The 23,426-nt window shown below is 39.5% G+C and overlaps 1 pseudogene; it reads left to right on the plus strand.

Annotated features, from left to right (window-relative positions):
* Positions 1 to 5,310: 5,310 nt before the first annotated feature.
* LOC137778456 (U6 spliceosomal RNA) lies at positions 5,311 to 5,406 on the plus strand (annotated as a pseudogene).
* Positions 5,407 to 23,426: the final 18,020 nt, after the last annotated feature.

Raw genomic sequence — 23,426 nt, forward strand, 5'->3', positions numbered from 1 at the left:
TTCACTGCTGAGGGCCTGGGTTCAATCCCTGGTTGAGGAACTAAGATCTCACAAGCCGCACGGCATGGCCATAAAAGACAGTGAAAGGTTAAGGAACTTTTCCAGATTTAAGGAGACTAAGGAGACATGACAACTAAATGCAATATGTAATCCTAGACTAGATTCTTGATTGGAGTAAAATTTGCTATATGGGTCATAATTAGAATTTCAATATGGACTCTATTCCAGTCTTATAATCAAGGTTAAATTTCCCAAATTGGATTTATTTATAAATTGTTTTATGGCTCTGTAAGAAAATGTCTTTGATCTTAGAAGATATAAACTGAAGTATTTAGAGGTGAGGGATCAAGATATCTGCAAGTTTCTTTCAAATAGTTTAGTGAAATACACACACACATACTTATACAGAAAGAGAATATAACAGAACCTTAATCGGTAAATCTAGGTGTGGGATATGTAAGTGTTTGCAACTTGCCTGTAAATATGAAGCTCCTCAAATGGAGAATTATCTTTTAGAGATACATACTGAAGTGTTTATGAATGACATGATATTATGTATGTTTTACATTTGATTCAAAACAATCTAAAGGAAGGTGGTCGGTAGCAATACAGAATAAATAATGGGACAAGCTGGTGTGTTGAAAATTGTTGAAGCTGGATGATGGATACATGGGGGTTCATGAAACTCTTCTCCCTGCTTTTGTATATGTCTTAAATTCCTCATGATAATAAAAATACAGTGATGGGGCTTCCCTGGTGGCGCAGTGGTTGAGAATCTGCCTGCCAATGCAGGGGACACGGGTTCAAGCCCTGGTCTGGGAAGATCCCACATGCCGCGGAGCAACTAGGCCCGTGAGCCACAACTACTGAGCCTGCGCGTCTGGAGCCTGTGCTACGTAACAAGAGAGGCCGCGATAGTGAGAGGCCCGCGCACAGCGATGAAGAGTGGCCCCCAATTGCCGCAACTAGAGAAAGCCCTCGCACAGAAACGAAGACCCAACACAGCCATAAATAAATAAATAAATAAATAAATAAAATTTAAAATAACCGAAAAAAAAAATACAGTGATGAAGTGGAGGGTTTTAATTCATTACAGATATTCCATGAACATGTATTGCTCAAGAGGAGGACTACATTTCCCAGGATACTCCTTCCTGCTGGAGGAACAAAGGAGCCAAACCTCTGGGTCTCAAAGCTGAATGACCAGGACAGCGGGGCAAAGTTGTGTTGGCAGGTGCCAGCCCAGGGGGAAGAGGCCTGAGGGCCTGTAGGGGAGATGCAGGGTTTGCATGAATTTTGGAAACAGGAACCATATCTAGAGAGAGTTTCTGAGAAACTTTTTTTGTGTAGTGTGCTTTGTAATACCCCAGGGCTAGTTCCTAGTAAAGACCCTGGCCAGTCCTTCAAGGCTTCTGTAGTTGGATCGTGTTTCCTTTGCAAGTAACTCCTTTCTTGGCCGAGGGTGCTGCCTGGGACAGCAGCTTAAATTTATACTATTGCTGGCAGATATCTTCTGGGGTAGTTGACCTACATAGTACCTCTGCATTGAGGTAAATGTATCACTCTAGGCCTCAAAAAAGACTGCATTTGGGCTTCCCAAATGAGAGTCTGCCTGCCGATGCTGGGGACGCGGGTTCGAGCCCTGGTCTGGGAGGATCCCACGTGCCGCGGAGCGACTGGGCCCGTGACCCACGGCTACTGAGCCTGCGCGTCTGGAGCCCGTGCTCCGCAACAAGAGGGGCCGCGACGGTGAGGGGCCTGCGCACCGCGATGGGTGGTGGCCCCCGCTCGCCGCAGCTGGAGGGGGCCCTCGCACAGAAGCGAAGACCCAGCACAACCATAAATAAATAAATAAATAAATAAATAAATTTATATTAAAAAAAAAAAAGATTGCATTTTCACCATGATTGCTGCCTGCCTGTAGCTCTCATAGAAAGAAGGATGAGTTGATGAGTCCTAAGAGACATTTTGGAGAGACTTCCCAGTTTGGATGTTTCAGGCAGAGAACCAGACTTAATAAGCATGTTGTTTTTATTAGATTGAGAAAAAATTAACTTCCTGGAGATCTGGCAAAGTGGACATTCTTTTTAGTCCAACATCCATGTACATTCCTCTAATGGGAGGGAAGGTTGATGGCTAGACATCATTGCCTTTCTTCAGAGTTCTAGACTGTGCATGGCAACTGCCAAACACTCTCCTGTTTTCTTCCATGCAGTCACTCCTTGCTTTCCTGGCCCCTCTTCTCCAAGCTGGAGTTGGTCCCAGACGCTCTAGGATGGAGCCCTAGTGCCAGGTGCCCTGTGGTAGGCTCACAGGCGTCTCCTGAGAAGTGTGCTTCTCTCCCGCAGGCTCCTCTGATGAGGACTCTCCACCTCATTACTTTAAGAAATGGACACGCCCACCCAGTAATCCAAGATGGGCAGCTCCTGTTGCTCCCTACTGGTTATGAGCTGTCAAGGTCGAGGAAAGGAGCCCCTGAACAACAACATGCTCTGTTTTTGAACCCTAACTACAACCGCCTGAAGGGGCTTGAAGTTTCCCTCCCTGAGCCTGGAACTGACTGGAGTTTCCTGAGCACACTAAGCCACTCCACCTCTGTGGTTCTCCCCTCTCTGTCTCTCCCCTCTTCTATCTGGCCAGTTGTCTTCCACAATTTCCACAGCTTAACTCAGACACTTTGACCTCCTCTGGAAGTCTTCTCTGAGTACCTGCCCCCTAACCCATCCCCGGCGGGATCAGGGCCCATCCAGGGTGTACCTTTATCACAGTTCTTACTGAGTTGAGTAGGAGTGCCAGTTTGTGGTGTTGTTTATCTCCTGCTCATTATGAACTTTGCAAAGGCAGAAACTTTATTTATCCTCATCATTTTTCACAGTGACTGGTCATTGGTAGATGTTTGCTGAACTGAAATCATCCCAACTTTGCTAGCTCACCCACCAACCTCTGAGAGGTTTCTGTCAATTCTTAGTGAGCTGCTTTCATTTTTGACACCATTCACTATAGTGAATCTAGTAGACTTGGAATTCTTATCATTTACACTTGGTGTTTGTTTTTTTTCCCTAGATTCCATGGTGATAGCTATTTTTGTTTCCTTGTTTATTTATTTTGACATTATAACCTTAGATACCATATACCGAAATTGAGTGAGTGATAATTTTCCATACATCAGCATTTTTAAAATTTATTATTTATTTACTTATTTTTATTTTTGGCTGTGTTGGGTCTTCGTGTCTGTGCGAGGGCTTTCTCTAGTTGCTGCAAGTGGGGGCCACTCTTCATCGCGGTGTGCGGACCTCTCACTATCGCGGCCTCTCTAGTTGCGGAGCACAGGCTCCAGACGCGCAGACTCAGTCATACATCAGCATTTTTACAATCATGTTTCCTCTGGATATATTTTAGTCACTTTGATTAGACTTAGGAGACACTGTTTCCTTCATCCAGTTAGTGCAACACTTAAGTCTCATCAGAAACACAGCAGTCACCACGGGTGGAGTCACCACCGAGAAAGTGAATCTAAACCAGTGCATGTCCATTCTTTTTACCTTCAAAGGGTAACATCTTCTGACTTTATCCCCTAACTCTGGGGGTGTTACCCTGTTTGAACATACCATCTCCACACATTTGTCATGTGAGCAAATATGTAACACACGCATAAAAAAATACGCATTTCAAATTTTTCATTTTGTCAAATGTTTGAATTTATCTTTTTCTTTGGAAGTATCGCCTCACATTTAGGGTTAGAGTATTTCTCTCACACCCAAGTTCCATCAAAGTCACAGTTAGTGAAATATCCATTGTCTTACATATGGGAAAAGTGAGCTAATGCAGGGTTTTCATGCTTTTTAAAAAAAACCAAGACCCATAGTAAGAAATAATTTTATATTACAGCTCAGTACACACAAACACACACACACACACACACACAAAACAAAAGTTTCATGAAATATTGTTGATGGTGGCACAACTTTGTGAATGTGCTTAATGTCACAGATTGTGTGCTTAAAAATGATTAAAATGGTAAATTTTGTTATGTATATTTTACCACAGTTTTTCAAAGTTTCATGAGATAATATTTACCCTAACTTTGTGAGATTGTCTCTGATCTCTTCTGTTTTATTTTTGTTAATTCTAGTTGTAACCTTTAAATTGATTTATGCCTCATGGTGGTCACAACCTGCCTGCTGAAATGCTGACCTGAGGGCCAGGAAGCTGAAACTTATTCACTCCATTTTCACAGTTTACCGGGTGCTTTGCTCTTCCAAAGCAGTTGAAACAGCATAATTAAAAAGAACGAGTAAAAGCAAGCTAATAATTCCCTATATATGTGTGTATAAGTCACTATTTTTGAAGGCTGAATTTGGGGCCATATTTGGAAAATATGACTTAATTGTATAACTGTAAATTATATCTTAATTTGCAAATCTTCCCTTCCTTAGTTTGACATTTGTAGGTATGTGATTCTGTTGATTACTATTTTTATCTTTAGTGCTAGAGGTTATAAATGCAAATACCTTTAGGGACCAGACAGTTCACATAAATGTGTGAACTGGCTGGAGTGATAAAAGGGAGTTTGCCCAGCCTGGAGGCACTCACATTCTGTTAAAAACAAACACGCAAACTGCCGAGTCCACAAAGGGGTTTACGTGATCCGGAGCCTGTGTTTGAGATCTTGGTTACAGACAGTTGTTTCAGGAAGTTTGACCATAAAGGCCACAAAGGAAAAAGAAATAGTAGGTTCAAGGAGTGACCATGGAGTGACAGGAGAGATTTTTAAGATGGGAAAGACTTGAATGTACAGAATGAGAGCATGGAAAACATCACAGCAGTATACAGAACTGTTGCGATTCTGCTTTTGGATCTATAATATTAATATTGATGAAGATGTTATTTGTAGTTCTTATCGTATTATAGAATTTTATCCAGTACTCCAAAGTGCTTTTATATAATATTAATAATTATGACTACCATTTCTTTACCACTTTGAATTTATAAGATGTTTTGCACATGCACAATCACATATCCCTAAAATGACACTGGAATGTAAATTATCACCATTTCCATTTTATAGATAAGGAAAGTGAACTCAGAGATGTAAAATAATCTGCTAGTGAGTAGATAGCCAGACTAGAACTCCAGATTCTGTGCAATTTCCACTATCCCATAACGTGTTCCGTGTTCTCTGTCAGCAGAATGGAGGTCCCATCATGGAAATCTCACATTTCACTATGTGGAATTTTTTTTTGTTACACCTTGCTTAACATGGCAAAGTGGAAGACAAATAACTTTCTATATAAAGAATTAACCAGACTTGTGCTTGCTTTGGCAGCACATATACTAAAATTGGAACGATACAGAAAAGATTTGCACAAGGATGACACACAAATTCACGAAGCATTCCATATTTTTAGGTCCTACTGTATAGCACAGGGAACTCTACCCAATACTCTGTAATGACCTATATGGAAAAAGAATCTAAAAACGAGTTGATACAGTAAGTCCCCTACGCATGAACCCTCAAGTTGCAAACTTTCAAAGATGCAAACGTGTGTTCGCACATACAGTCACGTAAGTTAGTTCACATGTCTGGTGTACATTGTCACGTGCATGCATCCTCTACAAGTGGTTGTGCTTTTGTGTACTTTACTGTACAGTACTGTATAGAGTATAGTAGTACAGTACCTTTATTTCAAGCCCAGCATGTCCAGAAGCAAGTGTAAAAGCAGCGGTGATATAGCTGATTCTGCTAGGAAGTGCCAAGTGATAATGATGGAAACAAAAGTGAGAATAATTGAGAGAGTGGAGTGACAAGAGGAAGAAGAAGTAACCGAAGGACCGAAGAGATTCACGATGCAGGAAATGGCAAGAGGATTTTCTTTATTTGAAGAGGCACTGTTAGTTTTTGAGGCACAGGACCCAAACGTAGAACAGTACATGAAGGTTGCAGCAGCCCTTCAGAATGCAAACCAGTGCTACCATGTCATCTATGACGAGAAAAAAAAAGCTACTACCCAGACATCACTGGATCATTTTTTTCAAGAGGGTGGATAGAATTGAATCCAGCAAGGAACCAGAACCTGTGCCATCAACATCAGGCGTGAGTGAAATTGCAGGTTGCTCTCCATCTCCTATTGCTGATGATCCTTCAGCTCTACCGTCTCCCACCTCCTCTCCCTCCTCCAGTCAGTAACTCTTCTTGCCTGTTCACTCGATGCCAGTCCCTGTATGCCAGCAGTTGTACTGTACTACTGTACTTTTCAAGGTATTGTACTATAAGATTAAAAATGTTTTCTTTTTGTGTTTGTTTTTTTATGTATTGTTCGTGTGAAAAGTATTATAAACCTATTACACTACAGTACTATATAGACGATTGTGTTAATTAGGTACGTAGGGCAACTTTGGTGGACTTATGAACATTGGACTTACGAACGCACTCTTGGATCGGAACTTGTTCGTATGTAGGGGACTTACTGTATATGCATATGTATAACTGATTCACTTTGCTGTACATCTGAAACTAACACAATACTGTAAATCAACTATACTCCAATAAAAATTAAACAAACAAAAAAACTACTACAAATTGTTATCAAAAAAAAAAAGAATTAACCAGACCTACAATATTGCTCTCTGATAAAATTCAGTCAGACTGTGACATCTTTGCTCAAAGAAGAATAGCTTCATTCCTCCTGGAAGACATTAATGTGTCCTACAGGTCCAGCTCTGGTTATAGAACCTTTGCTGAATGAAGATACGAGTTATTTTAAGTCTACTTGAAATTAGAATTCTTTCAGTCTTGAGATCTTGATTCTATCACCATGTCCTAGTGTGCTTGCAGGTGAGCATGGCTCTTCTTGATATGCTTCCTCAGCCACACCCCCCAAAAAACAGAACTATTCAATGAGCACTTATAAAGTTCCTGTTTTGATCTTGAGTATGATGTTATTTATTATGCAGTATACAACAAAATGCCTCCTTTTTGTAAATATGCAAAAAAAATAGTAGGTATGTTAGGGGCTGTGTTCTCAAAGGTATTACAGTGTTTGGAGAGAGATGAGACATTTATGAACAAAACAATATATAATAAATGCTGAAAAAATATATATATATAAATATATCTGAATATTTAAATATAAAACAATATATAACAAATATGTAATAAATAAGCAGAAGACAAAACGTGTTATACTGAAAGTAAGTGCTGTGGGTACCAGGGGGAGGTGAAACAATTAAGCTAGCAGTGTTGGGACTTCAAGGATTGACAGGTTTCCTTCAGTGGGAAGAAAGGAGAAAGCCAGACTAGATGGATCAGAGAGTGGATGGTGGGGAAGTAGCGAAAGGTAACATGAGAAACGTAAGCTGGGGCTTCCCTGGTGGCGCAGTGGTTGAGAATCTGCCTGCTAAGGCAGGGGACACGGGTTCGAGCCCTGGTCTGGGAAGATCCCACATGCCGCGGAGCAACTAGGCCCGTGAGCCACAACTACTGAGCCTGCGCATCTGGAGCCTGTGCTCCACAACAAGAGAGGCAGTGATGGTGAGAGGCCCGCGCACCGCGATGAAGAGTGGCCCCCGCTTGCAGCAACTAGAGAAAGCCCTCGCACAGAAACGAAGACCCAACACAGCCAAAAATAAATAAATTAATTAATTAATTTAAAAAAAAAAAAAGAAAAAAGAAAGAAATGTAAGCTGGTCCCAGGCTGTGACTCTTAGCACCAAACTGAAGCGTTTTGACTGGATCCTGAAGCCTCTGGAAGACTTTGGAAAGATTACGTTTTAGAATTTCACTTAGAAATTGTTCAATTTAGGTGACAATTAGAGGTCAATCTAAATACTACAGAGAAAGTATTGAATATTGGGTGGAAAGGTGGGCCTTAAGATCTTGACAAAATTATTGGCTTAATGAATAAGTGGAGAGGTTAGTGTTGGCAAAGAAGCAGAACCCTGTTCCTCTAAGGCTGGGGGGGCTCAGACCCCAGAACTTCAGGTCAGGTTGTTTGGGAAAATGAGGTTGACTAGCCGGATGGAGAAATGAGACGGTCTGTAAAAGCAGTTGTGAGGAATGTGCTTGGAAGAAAATGAGTGTTGGCAATGCCCTCTTTATTGCTAAGTCTGCTGTGTGGGTTGTGGACACTCAGCCTGCTTTTCTCTCCTGTCTACTGTTGTCACCTATCCTGCTTATGGAGGTCCTCCTCCTGCCCTGACCTTCTCCTTTTCCTGTTAAGAATGGATGAGCAGGGAGAGTCCCAAGTCCCCGTAACGTTGCTATTCCTTTTATGAGATTGCAGTTCCAGTCGGTGTCATCCAATATTCCATGGTATGCTTAAATACTGAAACAGCAGTGCTTTTGTTGTGTTACATCATTATTTCACGATGTAGTTTTTTGAAATCTGAATTATATATGTCTTGAACTATATCTAGGGAATTATACATTGATTAAAATCTTGAGGTCAAAATCATGCCCATGTTTAGAAGACATTCTGACCATATCTCTCCACTGTTACAAATTCTCCAAGGTATCTGTTTTTGCTGTTATTTATATTTCTTATGTTAACTAGTGCACATCATATGTTAACTAATGAGCACATTTTTGTATGTTTGTTAGTCTTTTCTATTTTCCCTTGGTCAGTTTAGGTTCAGATTTATTATGAGACATCTCTGATGGAGGCAGCTTAGAAATGGGGGGTGGGATAATTATGTAAAGAAACACAAGAGGGGACAGTTACAGAAAGATAGAGAAGATGAAAAGGCAGAGGGCTATGTACCAGATGAAGGAACAAGAAAAAACCCCAGAAAAACAACTAAATGAAGTGGAGATAGGCAACCTTCCAGAAAAAGAATTCAGAATAATGATAGTGAAGATGATCCAGGACCTCGGAATAAGAATGGAGGCAAAGATTGAGAAGATGCAAGAAATGATTAACAAAAACCTAGAAGAATTAAAGAACAAACAAACAGAGATGACCAATACAATAACTGAAATGAAAACTACACTAGAAGGAATCAATAGCAGAATAACTGAGGCAGAAGAACGGATAAGTGACCTGGAAGACAGAATGGTGGAATTCACTGCTGCGGAACAGACTAAAGAAAAAAGAATGAAAAGAAATGAAGACAGCCTAAGAGACCTCTGGGACAACATTAAACGCAACAACATTCGTATTATAGGGGTCCCAGAAGGAGAAGAGAGAGAGAAAGGACCAGAGAAAATATTTGAAGAGATTATAGTCGAAAACTTCCCTAACATGGGAAAGGAAATAGCCACCCAAGTCCAGGAAGCACAGAGAGTCCCATACAGAATAAACCCAAGGAGAAACACGCCGAGACACATAGTAATCAAAGTGGCAAAAATTAAAGACAAAGAAAAATTATTGAAAGCAGCGAGGGAAAAACGACAAATAACATACAAGGGAACTCCCATAAGGTTAACAGCTGATTTCTCAGCAGAAACTCTGCAAGCCAGAAGGGAGTGGCATGATATACTTAAAGTGATGAAAGGGAAGAACCTACAACCAAGATTACTCTACCCGGCAAGGATCTCATTTAGATTTGATGGAGAAATCAAAAGCTTTACAGACAAGCAAAAGCTAAGAGAATTCAGCACCACAAAACCAGCTCTACAACAAATGCTAAAGGAACTTCTCTAAGTGGGAAACACAAGAGAAGAAAAGGACCTACAAAAACAAACCCAAAACAATTAAGAAAATGGTCATAGGAACATACATATCAATAATTACCTTAAACGTGAATGGATTAAATGCCCCAACCAAAAGACATAGACTGGCTGAATGGATACAAAAACAAGACCCATAAATATGCTGTCTACAAGAGACCCACTTTAGACCTAGGGACACATACAGACTGAAAGTGAGGGGATGGAAAAAGATATTCCATGCAAATGGAAATCAAAAGAAAGCTGGAGTAGCTATACTCATATCAGATAAAATAGACTTTAAAATAAAGAATGTTACAAGAGACAAGGAAGGACACTACAGAATGATCCAGGGATCAATCCAAGAAGAAGATATAACAATTATAAATATATATGCACCCAACATAGGAGCACCTCAATACATAAGGCAACTGCTAACAGCTATAAAAGAGGAAATCGACAGTAACACAATAATAGTGGGGGACTTTAACACTTCACTTAAACCAATGGACAGATCATCCAAAATGAAAATAAATAAGGAAACAGAAGCTTTAAATGACACAATAGACCAGATAGATTTAATTGATATATATAGGACATTCCATCCAAAAACAGCAGATTACACGTTCTTCTCAAGTGCGCACGGAACATTCTCCAGGATAGATCACATCTTGGGTCACAAATCAAGCCTCAGTAAATTTAAGAAAATTGAAATCATATCAAGCATCTTTTCTGACCACAACGCTATGAGGTTAGAAATGAATTACAGGGAAAAAAACGTAAAAAAGACAAACACATGGAGGCTAAACAATACGTTACTAAATAATCAAGAGATTACTGAAGAAATCAAAGAGGAAATAAAAAAATACCTAGAGACAAATGACAATGAAAACACGACGACCCAAAACCTATGGGATGCAGCAAAAGCGGTTCTAAGAGGGAAGTTTATAGCTATACAAGCCTACCTAAAGAAACAAGAAAAATCTCAAGTAAACAATCTAACCTTACACCTAAAGAAACTAGAGAAAGAAGAACAAACAAAACCCAAAGTTAGCAGAAGGAAAGAAATCATAAAGATCAGAGCAGAAATAAATGAAATAGAAACAAAGAAAACAATAGCAAAGATCAATAAAACTAAAAGTTGGTTCTTTGAGAAGATAAACAAAATTGATAAGCCATTAGCCAGACTCATCAAGAAAAAGAGGGGGAGGACTCAAATCAATAAAATCAGAAATGAAAAAGGAGAAGTTACAACAGACACCGCAGAAATACAAAGCATCCTAAGAGACTACTACAAGCAACTTTATGCCAATAAAATGGACAACCTGGAAGAAATGGACAAATTCTTAGAAAGGTATAACCTTCCAAGACTGAATCAGGAAGAAATAGAAAATATGAACAGACCAATCACAAGTAATGAAATTGAAACTGTGATTAAAAATCTTCCAACAAACAAAAGTCCAGGACCAGATGGCTTCACAGGTGAATTCTATCAACCATTTAGAGAAGAGCTAACACCCATCCTTCTCAAACTCTTCCAAAAAATTGCAGAGGAAGGAACACTCCCAAACTCATTCTATGAGGCCACCATCACCCTGATACCAAAACCAGACAAAGACACTACAAAAAAAGAAAATTACAGACCAATATCACTGATGAATATAGATGCAAAAATCCTCAACAAAATACTAGCAAACAGAATCCAACAACACATTAAAAGGATCATACACCACGATCAAGTGGGATTTATCCCAGGGATGCAAGGATTCTTCAATATACGCAAATCAATCAATGTGATACACCATATTAACAAACTGAAGAATAAAATCCATATGATCATCTCAATAGATGCAGAAAAAGCTTTTGACAAAATTCAACACCCATTTATGATAAAAACTCTCCAGAAAGTGGGCATAGAGGGAACCTACCTCAACATAATAAAGGCCATATATGACAAACCCACAGCAAACATCATTCTCAATGGTGAAAAGCTGAAAGCATTTCCTCTAAGATCAGGAACGAGACAAGGATGTCCACTCTCACCACTATTATTCAACATAGTTCTGGAAGTCCTAGCCATGGCAATCAGAGAAGAAAAAGAAATAAAAGGAATACAAATTGGAAAAGAAGAAGTAAAACTGTCACTGTTTGCAGATGACATGATACTATACATAGAGAATCCTAAAACTGCCACCAGAAAACTGCTAGAGCTAATTAATGAATATGGTAAAGTTGCAGGATACAAAATTAATGCACAGAAATCTCTTGCATTCCTATACACTAATGATGAAAAATCTGAAAGAGAAATTATGGAAACACTCCCATTTACCATTGCAACAAAAAGAATAAAATACTTAGGAATAAACCTACCTAGGGAGACAAAAGACCTGTATGCAGAAAACTATAAGACACTGATGAAAGAAATTAAAGATGATACCAACAGATGGAGAGATATACCATGTTCTTGGATTGGAAGAATCAACATTGTGAAAATGAGTATACTACCCAAAGCAATCTACAGATTCAATGCAATCCCTATCAAATTACCAATGGCATTTTTTACAGAGCTAGAACAAATCATCTTAAAATTTGTATGGAGACACAAAAGACCCCGAATAGCCAAAGCAGTCTTGAGGCCAAAAAATGGAGCTGGAGGAATCAGACTCCCTGACTTCAGACTCTACAAAGCTACGGTAATCAAGACAATATGGTACTGGCACAAAAACAGAAACATAGATCAATGGAACAGGATAGAAAGCCCAGAGATAAACCCACGCACCTATGGTCAACTAATCTATGACAAAGGAGGCAAAGATATACAATGGAGAAAAGACAGTCTCTTCAATAAGTGGTGCTGGGAAAACTGGACAGCTACATGTAAAAGAATGAAATTAGAATACTCCCTAACACCATACACAAAAATAAACTCAAAATGGATTAGAGACCTAAATGTAAGACTGGACACTATAAAACTCTTAGAGGAAAACATAGGAAGAACACTCTTTGACATAAATCACAGCAAGATCTTTTTTGATCCACCTCCTAGAGTAATGGAAATAAAAACAAAAATAAACAAATGGGACCTAATGAAACTTCAAAGCTTTTGCACAGCAAAGGAAACCATAAACAAGACGAAAAGACAACCCTCAGAATGGGAGAAAATATTTGCAAATGAATCAACGGACAAAGGATTAATCTCCAAAATATATAAACAGCTCATTCAGCTCAATATCAAAGAAACAAACACCCCAATCCAAAAATGGGCAGAAGACCTAAATAGACATTTCTCCAAAGAAGACATACAGACGGCCACGAAGCACATGAAAAGCTGCTCAACATCACTAATTATTAGAGAAATGCAAATCAAAACTACAATGAGGTATCACCTCACTCCTGTTAGAATGGGCATCATCAGAAAATCTACAAACAACAAATGCTGGAGAGGGTGTGGAGAAAAGGGAACCCTCTTGCACTGTTGGTGGGAATGTAAATTGATACAGCCACTATGGAGAACAATATGGAGGTTCCTTAAAAAACTAAAAATAGAATTACCATATGACCCAGCAATCCCACTACTGGGCATATACCCAGAGAAAACCGTAATTCAAAAAGACACATGCACCCCAATGTTCATTGCAGCACTATTTACAATAGCCAGCTCATGGAAGCAACCTAAATGCCCATCAGCAGACGAATGGATAAAGAAGATGTGGTACATATATACAATGGAATATTACTCAGCCATAAAAAGGAACGAAACTGAGTCATTTGTTGAGACGTGGATGGATCTAGAGACAGTCATACAGAGTGAAGTAAGTCAGAAAGAGAAAAACAAATATCGTATATTAATGCATGTATGTGGAACCTAGAAAAATGGTACAGATGAGCCAGTTTGCAGGGCAGAAGTTGAGACACAGATGTAGAGAATGGACATATGGACAGCAAGGGGGGAAAACTGCGGTGAGGTGGGGATGGTGGTGTGCTGAATTGGGCGATTGGGATTGACATGTATACACTGATGTGTATAAAATTGATGCCTAATAAGAACCTGAAGTATAAAAAAACAAACAAAACAACTAATACTAAACTTTTATTGGGTTATTTGTATGGAAATATGTTAATATAAATGTTTCAGACATTACATGAAATTTCTAAAAATCTTATATTTGTATTTGTATGGAAATATGTATGGAAATATGTTAATATAAATGTTTCAGACATTACATGAAATTTCTAAAAAAAAAATAAAAAAAAAAAAGAAACACAAGAGGGTACAATTGGGGAAATAGGGAGATAAAGGTAGAGAAGGGGAGGGAGCTTCTCCTAGACCCCCTAGAAGCCCAACCCCCTCATCTCCTCCAAGACCAGATTCCATATGCTCTCCCCATCCCTTCTCTTCTCTCTGGGCCAGAGCCATTTGTCCAGGTCTCCATTCTTCCCAAATAATTTATTTTAACAAGGATCTTCTTTCCCAAACATCCTGTTTGCACATACTTAAGCCAGAAGGTGAAAAGAGCCTTTGTCCTGGAAGTTGGTTCTCTTTCAGATGGAACAGCCTCTGCAAAGCACAGAAAACAGTGGATTATCGTATCTCACTTTTAGAAAGAAAATATTGACATAGCATCCTAATAGCAGGAGTATTATTAATATTCAACTTTGAATGAATGGGGAACCCCTACAGGAAGAGCATCATAAATACGGGAAGTTCTGATAATTTCATGACCCTGTGATATTTTTAGAACCATGGCCCCCTTTCTTGGGTCACTCACTTTGATGGAAGCCAGTTGACATGTCATAAGGACATGCCAGCAGCCCTCTGGAGGGTCTTCTGTGGGGAAGAACTAAGGCCTTCTGCCCACAGCCATAGAGGCCCTCTGGATAGTGGGTCCTCCAGCCCCAGCCAAGCCTCATGGGATGCCCTGCATGAGAACTACCCACCTAAGCCTATCCCACATTCCTGACTCCTTTTTGAAATGGTAAACTGGAACTTTGCTGGTTCTGTGTTATTCTGAGGGTTAGACTCAATCAGCTTCCTCCTTCTTTAACTTCTTTCTAACTGTGAGATGCATGTTGGTGCCTTTTCCCATGAGAACATTTTGAACATATGCAAGAATACAGATCAGAAGCCAGTTTTCAGCCTTAATTCTGAATGGAAATGATTTCTATCAGATTTTTTAAGATGCAGGTTAACTGGTTGAGTTAAAATTGACACTTTAAAGTCTTTTTTTTTCCTTTTACCGACAAAGTTGTGTAGGAGAAATTGGGCAGTGCGGGTAATGGAATGTTGAGGACTGATGCGTGAAATGCTGCAGGAGATCAGGAGACCTATGGGAAAGCAATACCACTTGAATAGTAATGAGTTGTTTCCTATCTTCTTTTTGGCCTACGTGTAAGCTCCATGATATCAGGGACATGGTTTTATCCCTAGCCCCTGGCATTCCCTGGCTCCTAGTACCCCGAGGGCAGTGGGTGGGTGGGGTACTAGTAAAAGTTGGTCACTTGACGTTCCTGGTAGAGGAGGAGAGCATCCTGAGTTGGGAAGTAGGTCACACAGAGGAGAGAGGAAGGGAGGGCTGGTAGTGAGGACGGTACATGACCCCAAAATCAGTCCTACTGGTATAGGACAGATGTGACTTAGGAGAAGATGAGCCAGAAGGGCATTAAATTCTGAAGTCCGCCTTTTCCACCAACATGGTTGCATGGTTGCATCTCCTTAGAATTCTCAATAAAGTTCTGAACATTGGAAGAACTCATTGTTTACACACTTATCATTATGTCACTAAAGACTAAACTTCAAAATTCATTTGTTACCAATTTGTGAAGAGTGGCATGTGTAGTGATTGGACAGGTTGCCTCATCATAAGAAGGGAAATCGAAATGTTCATATTAATACAATTATATCAGAGCTTGGCCAACTTCTTTTCACTACAGGGTGAACGTGGAAATCTTGTTTGGCATCATTGGCCTGAGGTTACAGCCCTTAGAAAACTGGGGAGGGGGCACGGGTCTTGGAATGAATGGATTTGGATTTGAATCTCAACTTCCACGCTGGCCCCTGCCCCAAAAGGCTTAATCCCATAACAGTTCAATGGACGAGTGCCTGTCATTCAGTCAGTTTTAGGGAAAAAATGAATTTCCCTTCCTGCCAACACTTGTGTTTGGACGTTTATTTTTGGCCCTTCCTGTGTGTGTTGACCCTGCCCTGCCCCTGCACTGCCTTCCACTCAGTTTGCCCTGCTGGCCACAGCTGCATACGTTCTGACTCTGAGTCCTGTGTCTGATTTTGAAGTGTTTTGTTCTGTTCCAGATTGTTTCTGGTGCTCTTCCTTGATGTTTAACTGAAATCAGCCCATAAACAGTTTCCTAAAAGTTAGTATCTGAAGGTTGCTTTTCTGATGCTTTAAGCCGCAGGGGGTACATCATAGTCCAAGTTGTATGCATAGTTAATGGATAGTAAATTGTTGATAATATGTGACAGAATTTGAAATTCAATAAATATTGTTGATTCTTATGTATCTAGATGCTTAAATGTTTCCAATTTTTGTGTATTATAAAAATAAAAGTAAGTGTATATTAACTATAGTTTTAATTCATATTTTATATGATTATATTCTTGAATGTGAAGACATTTTAGCATTGTTATCTGTTATGGATTGAATATGTTTACCCAAAATGTATATGTTGAAGCCCTAACCCCCAGTATGGCTGTATTTGGAAATGAGGTGTCTAAGGAAATGATTAAGGTTCAAAGCAGCCATAAGGGTGGGGCCCTGATCCAGTAGGATTAGTGTCCTTGTAAGAAGAGACACCGGAGAGCTCTGGGGCACCCTCTCTCCTCAGGTATGACTGAGGAAAGGCCAAGTGAGGACAGGGCAAGAAGGTGGCCAGGAAGTGGCCTTCACTGGAAACTGAATTGGCTAGAACCTTGATCTTGGACTGCTAGCCTCCAGAACTGTGAGAAAATAAATTTCTACTGTTGAATCCACCCAGTCTATGGTACTTACCGCCAGGAAAAATGCAATTATGAAAAATTGATCCCTAGGGGAAAAGTCTCTCCATAAATATTACTTGCTTCCTGGTACTTTACCAAATTTATCTGTTCTCAGTTAACACCACATTATAGAATACTGAAAATCAACTACTAAAAATAAAAATAAACTTTTAATTTCTACATTCTGTATGAAAGTTTCTCGAAAGGTCTTTACATCCCTTACCCTCCTCACTGATTGTGTGTTTTATATCAGCTCTTAATTACATAGGCTGGTTTTTAAATGAAAATATAAAGATTTTTAAGTAGTTAAATTAGGGAATATTTGTTATTTTTATAAATAAATACACATTTGTCCCAATTGCTTTTCTGATAACTTTTAGGGTAATTAGCATACGTTCCTCCAGTTATTAAAAGAATCTTAAAAAGCCAGGGAAATAAACATTTCCTGTAAGGTTTGTCTTCTAATGCCATGTGGTGGCATAAGGGAAGGCAGTGTGAGTGCAGGGAGTGCAGGACTGCGGACCCCAGTTCTAAGTAACTTCCAACAAGTTATTTCAGCCCTTTGGGGCTCATTCCCCCCATTTGCTGAATCAAAGGATCGAACGAGAAACTATACTATGACTAAACAAAGCAGCTACATTAGATTAAAAAAAAGACACTCAAAACATACTCTTCATAAAAAAAAAATTTAGGGGTAATGACTTCAGTCAAAGCTAACTGGAAATGAAAACTGCCATAATTTTGACTCTGAAATGCTTTTATCTGCTGAGCTCCAGAAGTAAACATACTTTGGGGTGAAAAGGAAGCAAGAGTCAGCATTTCATCATCAAAACCAGTGTATCTTGCCAACTCTTGCCAACAAGCCAACAAAAAAAAGTTTTGTTCTGCTTCTTTCAGGCATGGAAAAAATATGACTCGGTTCTATCCACAGTACAAGTGGCAGAGGTGCTGTGGTTCTCTGCATAGCAGATGGTCTGTGGGTGACCCACACGTTCCAATCAGAGGGTGTTAGACCTCGGCCATGGTTAGTGGTGGTGCACACTGAGATACCAGGAGCCGGAGAGGAAGTCTGTGACCTGGTAGAACCAAGAAGGAAGTAGGCTGTGGGCCTGGAAGGGGGAGGTTAAGAAGTCTCAGATTTTCTTGATTGACTGAGGAATAGTGGTTTCTTCTTTAAATGTGAAAAGCTCCCAAATCATGAACTTAATTATACAATTTTTAAAAGCTAATGAATCAAACAAAAGTGTCTTCAATCTTGGCGTGGTCAGACGGCTGGCGGTGTGATGGTGACTGGAGAAGGACAGAAAGACATCTTGAGGGCAGGGTCTGCAACAGTACATTTACTGTTTCAACTGGCAGGCCTCCACTCTGGACATGCTGTGTGCAGCAATACAGTGGGAAAAACGCCTCCAAATACTGAAGGCACACTGACTTACTGTTTCTTAATTAAACTTTTAATTTTGAGGTAATTGTAGCTTCCCGTGCACTCGTGAAGAGTAATGTGGAGAGGTCACATGTCCCTCTCCCCAATTCCCCCGTTGGTGGCATCACGCACAACTGGAGTGCAGCATCCCAACGAGATACCGACATTGATGCAGTCAAGATGCAGAGCACTCCATCAGCACGGGGCCCTCTTGCTGACCTTTTAGAGGCACACCCACCTCCTCCTTAATCCTGGCAGCCACTGATCTGTTCTTCATTTCTATAATTTTTTCATTTCAAGAATGTTCTGTAAATGGAATTATACAGTATGTAACCTTTTGACATTGGCTTCTTTCATTCAGCCTAATTCTCTGGAGAGTCATTCAGATTGTTGTGTATGTGTATCAGTACTTCGTTCCTTTTTGTTATGGAGTACTATTCCATGGTATGGATGGACCACAGTTTAACCATTCACTCATGGAAGATATCTGAGTTGTTTCTAGTTTGGGCCATTACAGATAAAGCTGCTGTGAACATTTGTGTACAGGTTTTTGTGTGAACATAAGTCATCATTTCTGTTGGGTAAATGCCCAGGAGTACAATTACTGGGTTGCATGGTTAGCTGTATGTTTAGTTGTTAAGAAACTGCCAGACTGTTTTCCAGAGTGTTTGCACCATTTTACGTCCCCACCAGCAGGATATGAGTGGTCAGGTTTCTCCCCATCCTTACCAGCATTGGACGTTGCCACTATTTTTTATTTTAGCCATTCTGGTAGGTATACAGTGATAACTCATTGTGGTTTTAACTTGTATTCCCCTAATAGTTCATTATGTTGAATATCATTTTGTTGAACATCTTTTCCTGTGCTTATTTGCCATCTGTATATCCTCTTTGGTGAAACGTCTTTTCATATCTTTCTCTCATTTTCTAATTGGATTGTTTGTTTTTTAACTGTTGAGTTGAGTTTTGGATGTTTTTTATGTCGTTGAGATACTAGTCCTTTGTTGCATATGTAGTTTGTGAACATTTTCTCCCAGTCTGTCATTTGTCTTTTTATCTTCTTAACACGGTTTTTTGCGAAATTATCCAAAAGGTTTTATTTTTGATGAAATCCAATTTATCATTTTTTCCTTTCATGTGTCATATTGATGGTCTGAAGTCTAAGAAATGTTTGTGTAGCCATAGATCCCAAAGATTTTCTTTTTTTTTTCTAAAAGTTTTGTGGTTTTGTGTTTTACGTTTAAGTCTGTGATCCTTCTTGAAATAGAGTAGACGGAGTCCATTGCTTTATTCTTCTTTTTCAAAATGGTTTAGCTATTCTAGTTGCTTTGTCTTTCCATATAAATTCTAAAATTCTCTATACTAAATATCTTGCTGACATTTTGACAAGAACTGCATTAAATCTGTATATCTGTATTATATCAGTGTGGGGACAATTGGTGTCTTTACTGTGTTGAGTCTTCCAATCCATGAACACCCTATATTTCCCCATTTATTTAGATCCTCTTTGAGTTCTTCCATTGACATTTTGTAGTTTTCAGCATACAAATCCTGTACATGTTTTGTTAGATTTACACTTACGTATTTCTTTTTTTTTTTTTTGAGTGATTGTAAATTACATTGTATTTTTAACTTGAAGTCTATTCATTGCTAGTATATATAAATACTATTAACTTTTGTATGTTTACTGTGTATCCTGTGATCCTGCTGAATCCACTTATTAGTTTTAAGAGTTTTTTGGTAAATTCTTTGGGATTTTCTCTGTAGACAATCATTTCATCTGCAAATAGGGACAGTTTTCTTTCTTTCTTATACTTATGCCCTTTATTACCTTTTCTTTCCTTACTGCAATGGCTAGGACTTCCAGCACCATGTTGAATAACAATGGGGAGAACAGACCCCTTTGCCTTGTTCCTGATCTTAGGGGAAAAACATTATCTTTTACTAGTAGGTATATTATTAGCTGTAGGTTTTTTTGTAGATGTGTTTTATTAAGTTGAGGAAGATCCCTTTTATTTTTTTTTCTGAAAGTTCCTTTTTTATCATAAATAGGTGTTAATTTTGTCAAATGCCTTTTCTGCATCCATTGATATGATCGTGTGACTTTTCTTCTTTAACATGTTAATGTGGTAGATTACATTGATTGACATTTGAATGTTGAGCCAGCTCTATTTATCTCTATAATAAACTTGGTCATGGTGTAGAATTCTTTTCATATATGCTGAATTCTTTTTGCTATTTTGTTACAAATTTCTGCATCTATATTTATGAGGATGTTGGTCTGCAGGTTTCTTTTTTCGTACTGTCTTTTGTTTTGGTATCAGCTTCATGAAATGAATTGACGAGTGTCGTCTCCTATTCTGTTTCCAGGAAGAAATTATGTAGAATTGGAGTCAATTCTTTAAATGTTTGGTAGAATGCTGCAGTGAAATTATCTGGGCCTGGAGATTTTAGTACTTTGGGCAAAGTACTTGCTTTCTGTGTATGATTTGATGATACATCAGTGAAAAACACTCATAAAAAATGAATCGTATAAAGTTGGCACATATTAACTTAATAATTCTTAACAGTTTATACAGTGAGTTATTGTTTATGTATGCGTGTTCCATTTGATCATCATATCAGTGTTGTGAATTCAATGGGGGCAGGATTACTCACACCTTTTTTTTTTTTTTAAATTTTTTAATTTATTTATTTATTTTTAATTTATGGCTATGTTGGGTCTTCGTTTCTGTGCGAGGGCCTTCACCAGTTGCGGCAAGTGGGGGCCACCCTTCATCGCTGTGCGCGGGCCTCCCACCATCGTGGCCTCTCTTGCTGCGGAGCACAGGCTCCAGACACGCAGGCTCAGTAATTGTGGCTCACGGGCCCAGCCGCTCCGCGGCAAGTGGGATCCTCCCAGACCAGGGCTCGAACCCGTGTTCCCTGCATTAGCAGGCAGACTCCCAACCACTGCGCCACCAGGGAAGCCCTACTCACACCTTTTTATTTTATTTCAATGAAAGAAACAGGCTCAAAGTTTGAATGACTCATCCAAGTATACTTAATAAGCTAGGAAAGAGCAGAGAAAAGCTTGGCACTCAGATTTTTTCATGATGGGAAATGTGAGATTATATTAGATTAGAATTTAAAAAAAAAAACTAAGCTCTCCGAGAAAAGGCAAATGAACATAAAAAAGTGTGATTGTGAAAGCTAATTTTCCTAGTTGTTACTTTATAGAAGCAAATTCTCAAGGCACTTTTTAAAAACTGAAGTATAGTTGACTCACACTATTATATTAGTTTCCGGTATACAACATAGTAATTCAATATTTTTATAGATTATACTGAATACAAAGTTATTATAAAATATTGACTATATTCCCTGGGCTGTACGTTACATACTTGTAACTTATTTATTTTATACCTAGTAGTTTGTACCTCTTAATCCCCTTCACCTATTTTGCCCGCCCTCCCCCCCACCCCGGCAACCACCTGTTTTTCTCTATATCTGTGAGTCTGTTTTGTTATATTTGTTCATTTATTTTTTAGATTCCACATGTGTGATAACATACAGTTATTTGTCTTTCTCTGTCTTATTTCACCAAGTGTAATACCCTCCAGGTCCATCCATGTTATCACAAATGGCAAAATTTCATTCTTGTTTGTGGCTGAGTAGTATTCTATTGTATTTATGTATGTATTTGTGTGTGTGTGTGTGTGTGTGTGTGTGTGTGTGTGTGTATACCACGTCTTCTTTATCCATTCACCTGTTGATGGACACTTAGGTTGCTTCCATATCTTGACTATTGTGAATAATGCTGCTAAGAACATTGTGGTGCAGATATTTTTTCAAATTAGTGTTTTAGTTTTCTTCGGATAAATACCCAGGAGTGGAATTGCTAGATCATCTGGTAGTGCTATTTTAATTTTGTGAGGAATCTCCATACTGTTTCCCATAGTGATTGCACCAATTTACATTCTCACCAACAGTGTATGAGGCTTCCCTTTTCTCCACACCCTCACTGACACTTATTACTTCTTGTCTTTTTGACAATGGCCATTCCAACAGGTGTGAGGTTCTTAAGGCACTTAATGCTTCAACAGGCAGGTTTTTAAAAATATATTGTGAAAGGAGATCTGGACAGTTTTTACTCCACCTGTAACCATGGCATCCTACTATGTCTAATAAGTAGAGAGGGTCCTTGGAGGTGGGCAGGAAGTAGGAGAAGAGAGCTTCAGGCTTTCCACTTATTCCCTCCACATACAGCCTCTCCTCACCCCAATATCTGCCTTCCTTGCCACTGCCCAGAGATAGAGATAATGAGGAAGATAAGCAAGTAGTCAGTAGTGCTATTTATGCTCCACAAAATGAGAGGGAAAGCCAGGAAATACTACCTGACACCATCTTACCCTCCACTACACACACACACACACATACACACTCAGACGGCTCTACTTTCTTTTTTCAGATTATTTGACTCTTACCCATCCTGCAAATACTGCTCACATCTTCTCTCCTCCTGAAGCCCTCTACACATGGCATTCCTCCTGCCTCTGAACAGTATCATTAGCACTGCTTTGTGCTGCTGCACACATTTTGACTCTGAGTAGACAGTAAACTCTTGGGTTCTGGGATCCCATCCTTTACAAGTTTATTCACTGCCCAACTCTGTGTGTCAGATGCAGGAAATGCACAGTCAAGCATTAGGCCAACTGGTCTCCTTGCTGTGCCCTGTGCATGCCTAGTGCTTCTCGCAACCGTTCAGAACCTGGCTCTCACCTCTGCCTAGAAAGTCCTCTTCCCTTCTACCAACTTTGTCCTTGAGTCATTCTAATGAGGGGAGCAAGCATCAGTTGTGCCTAAACAATGATCGTCCCTGGCAGGAAAGAGGGTAGAAGATGAGTTGGCAGTGGGGCTTTGAGGGGGTTTGATTTATTCCTTCCCCATCACTTGATATGAACATTTGCAAATATATTGAAGTATTGAAGGAATGGTCTCTGTGACATCCATATAGCCAGCACCCACATTCAACTATTGATATTTTATTGTATACTATTTTGAATGGCTTGTATTTACTTTAGCTTATATGCACAGTTCTTTTTTCCATTAATAAAGTAGCACAAATTAAAGTATTTGTATAAAAAGTCATTTGGTCTGGGGTCCAGGTCCAAGCCCGGGACCTTTGGGTGGCTAAGTGAAGGGCCTCCCTCTTGGGCTGCAGCCTTCTTCTGCCTCATGTTTGCTGGCTCACTTTAGGCTGGCTCCTATCTTAGCTTCCTGCTGAAATCAGTCTTGCCCAGAAACCTGGCCTGTTTGGCCAAAACCTTGACACCTGTGCCAGTTTTCCTCCCCCTTCTGGGTCCTTCCTCTCCTTTCCTTCTTTT

This window comes from Eschrichtius robustus, chromosome 1 (assembly GCF_028021215.1).
Source record: "Eschrichtius robustus isolate mEscRob2 chromosome 1, mEscRob2.pri, whole genome shotgun sequence".
NCBI lineage: Eukaryota > Metazoa > Chordata > Mammalia > Artiodactyla > Eschrichtiidae > Eschrichtius > Eschrichtius robustus.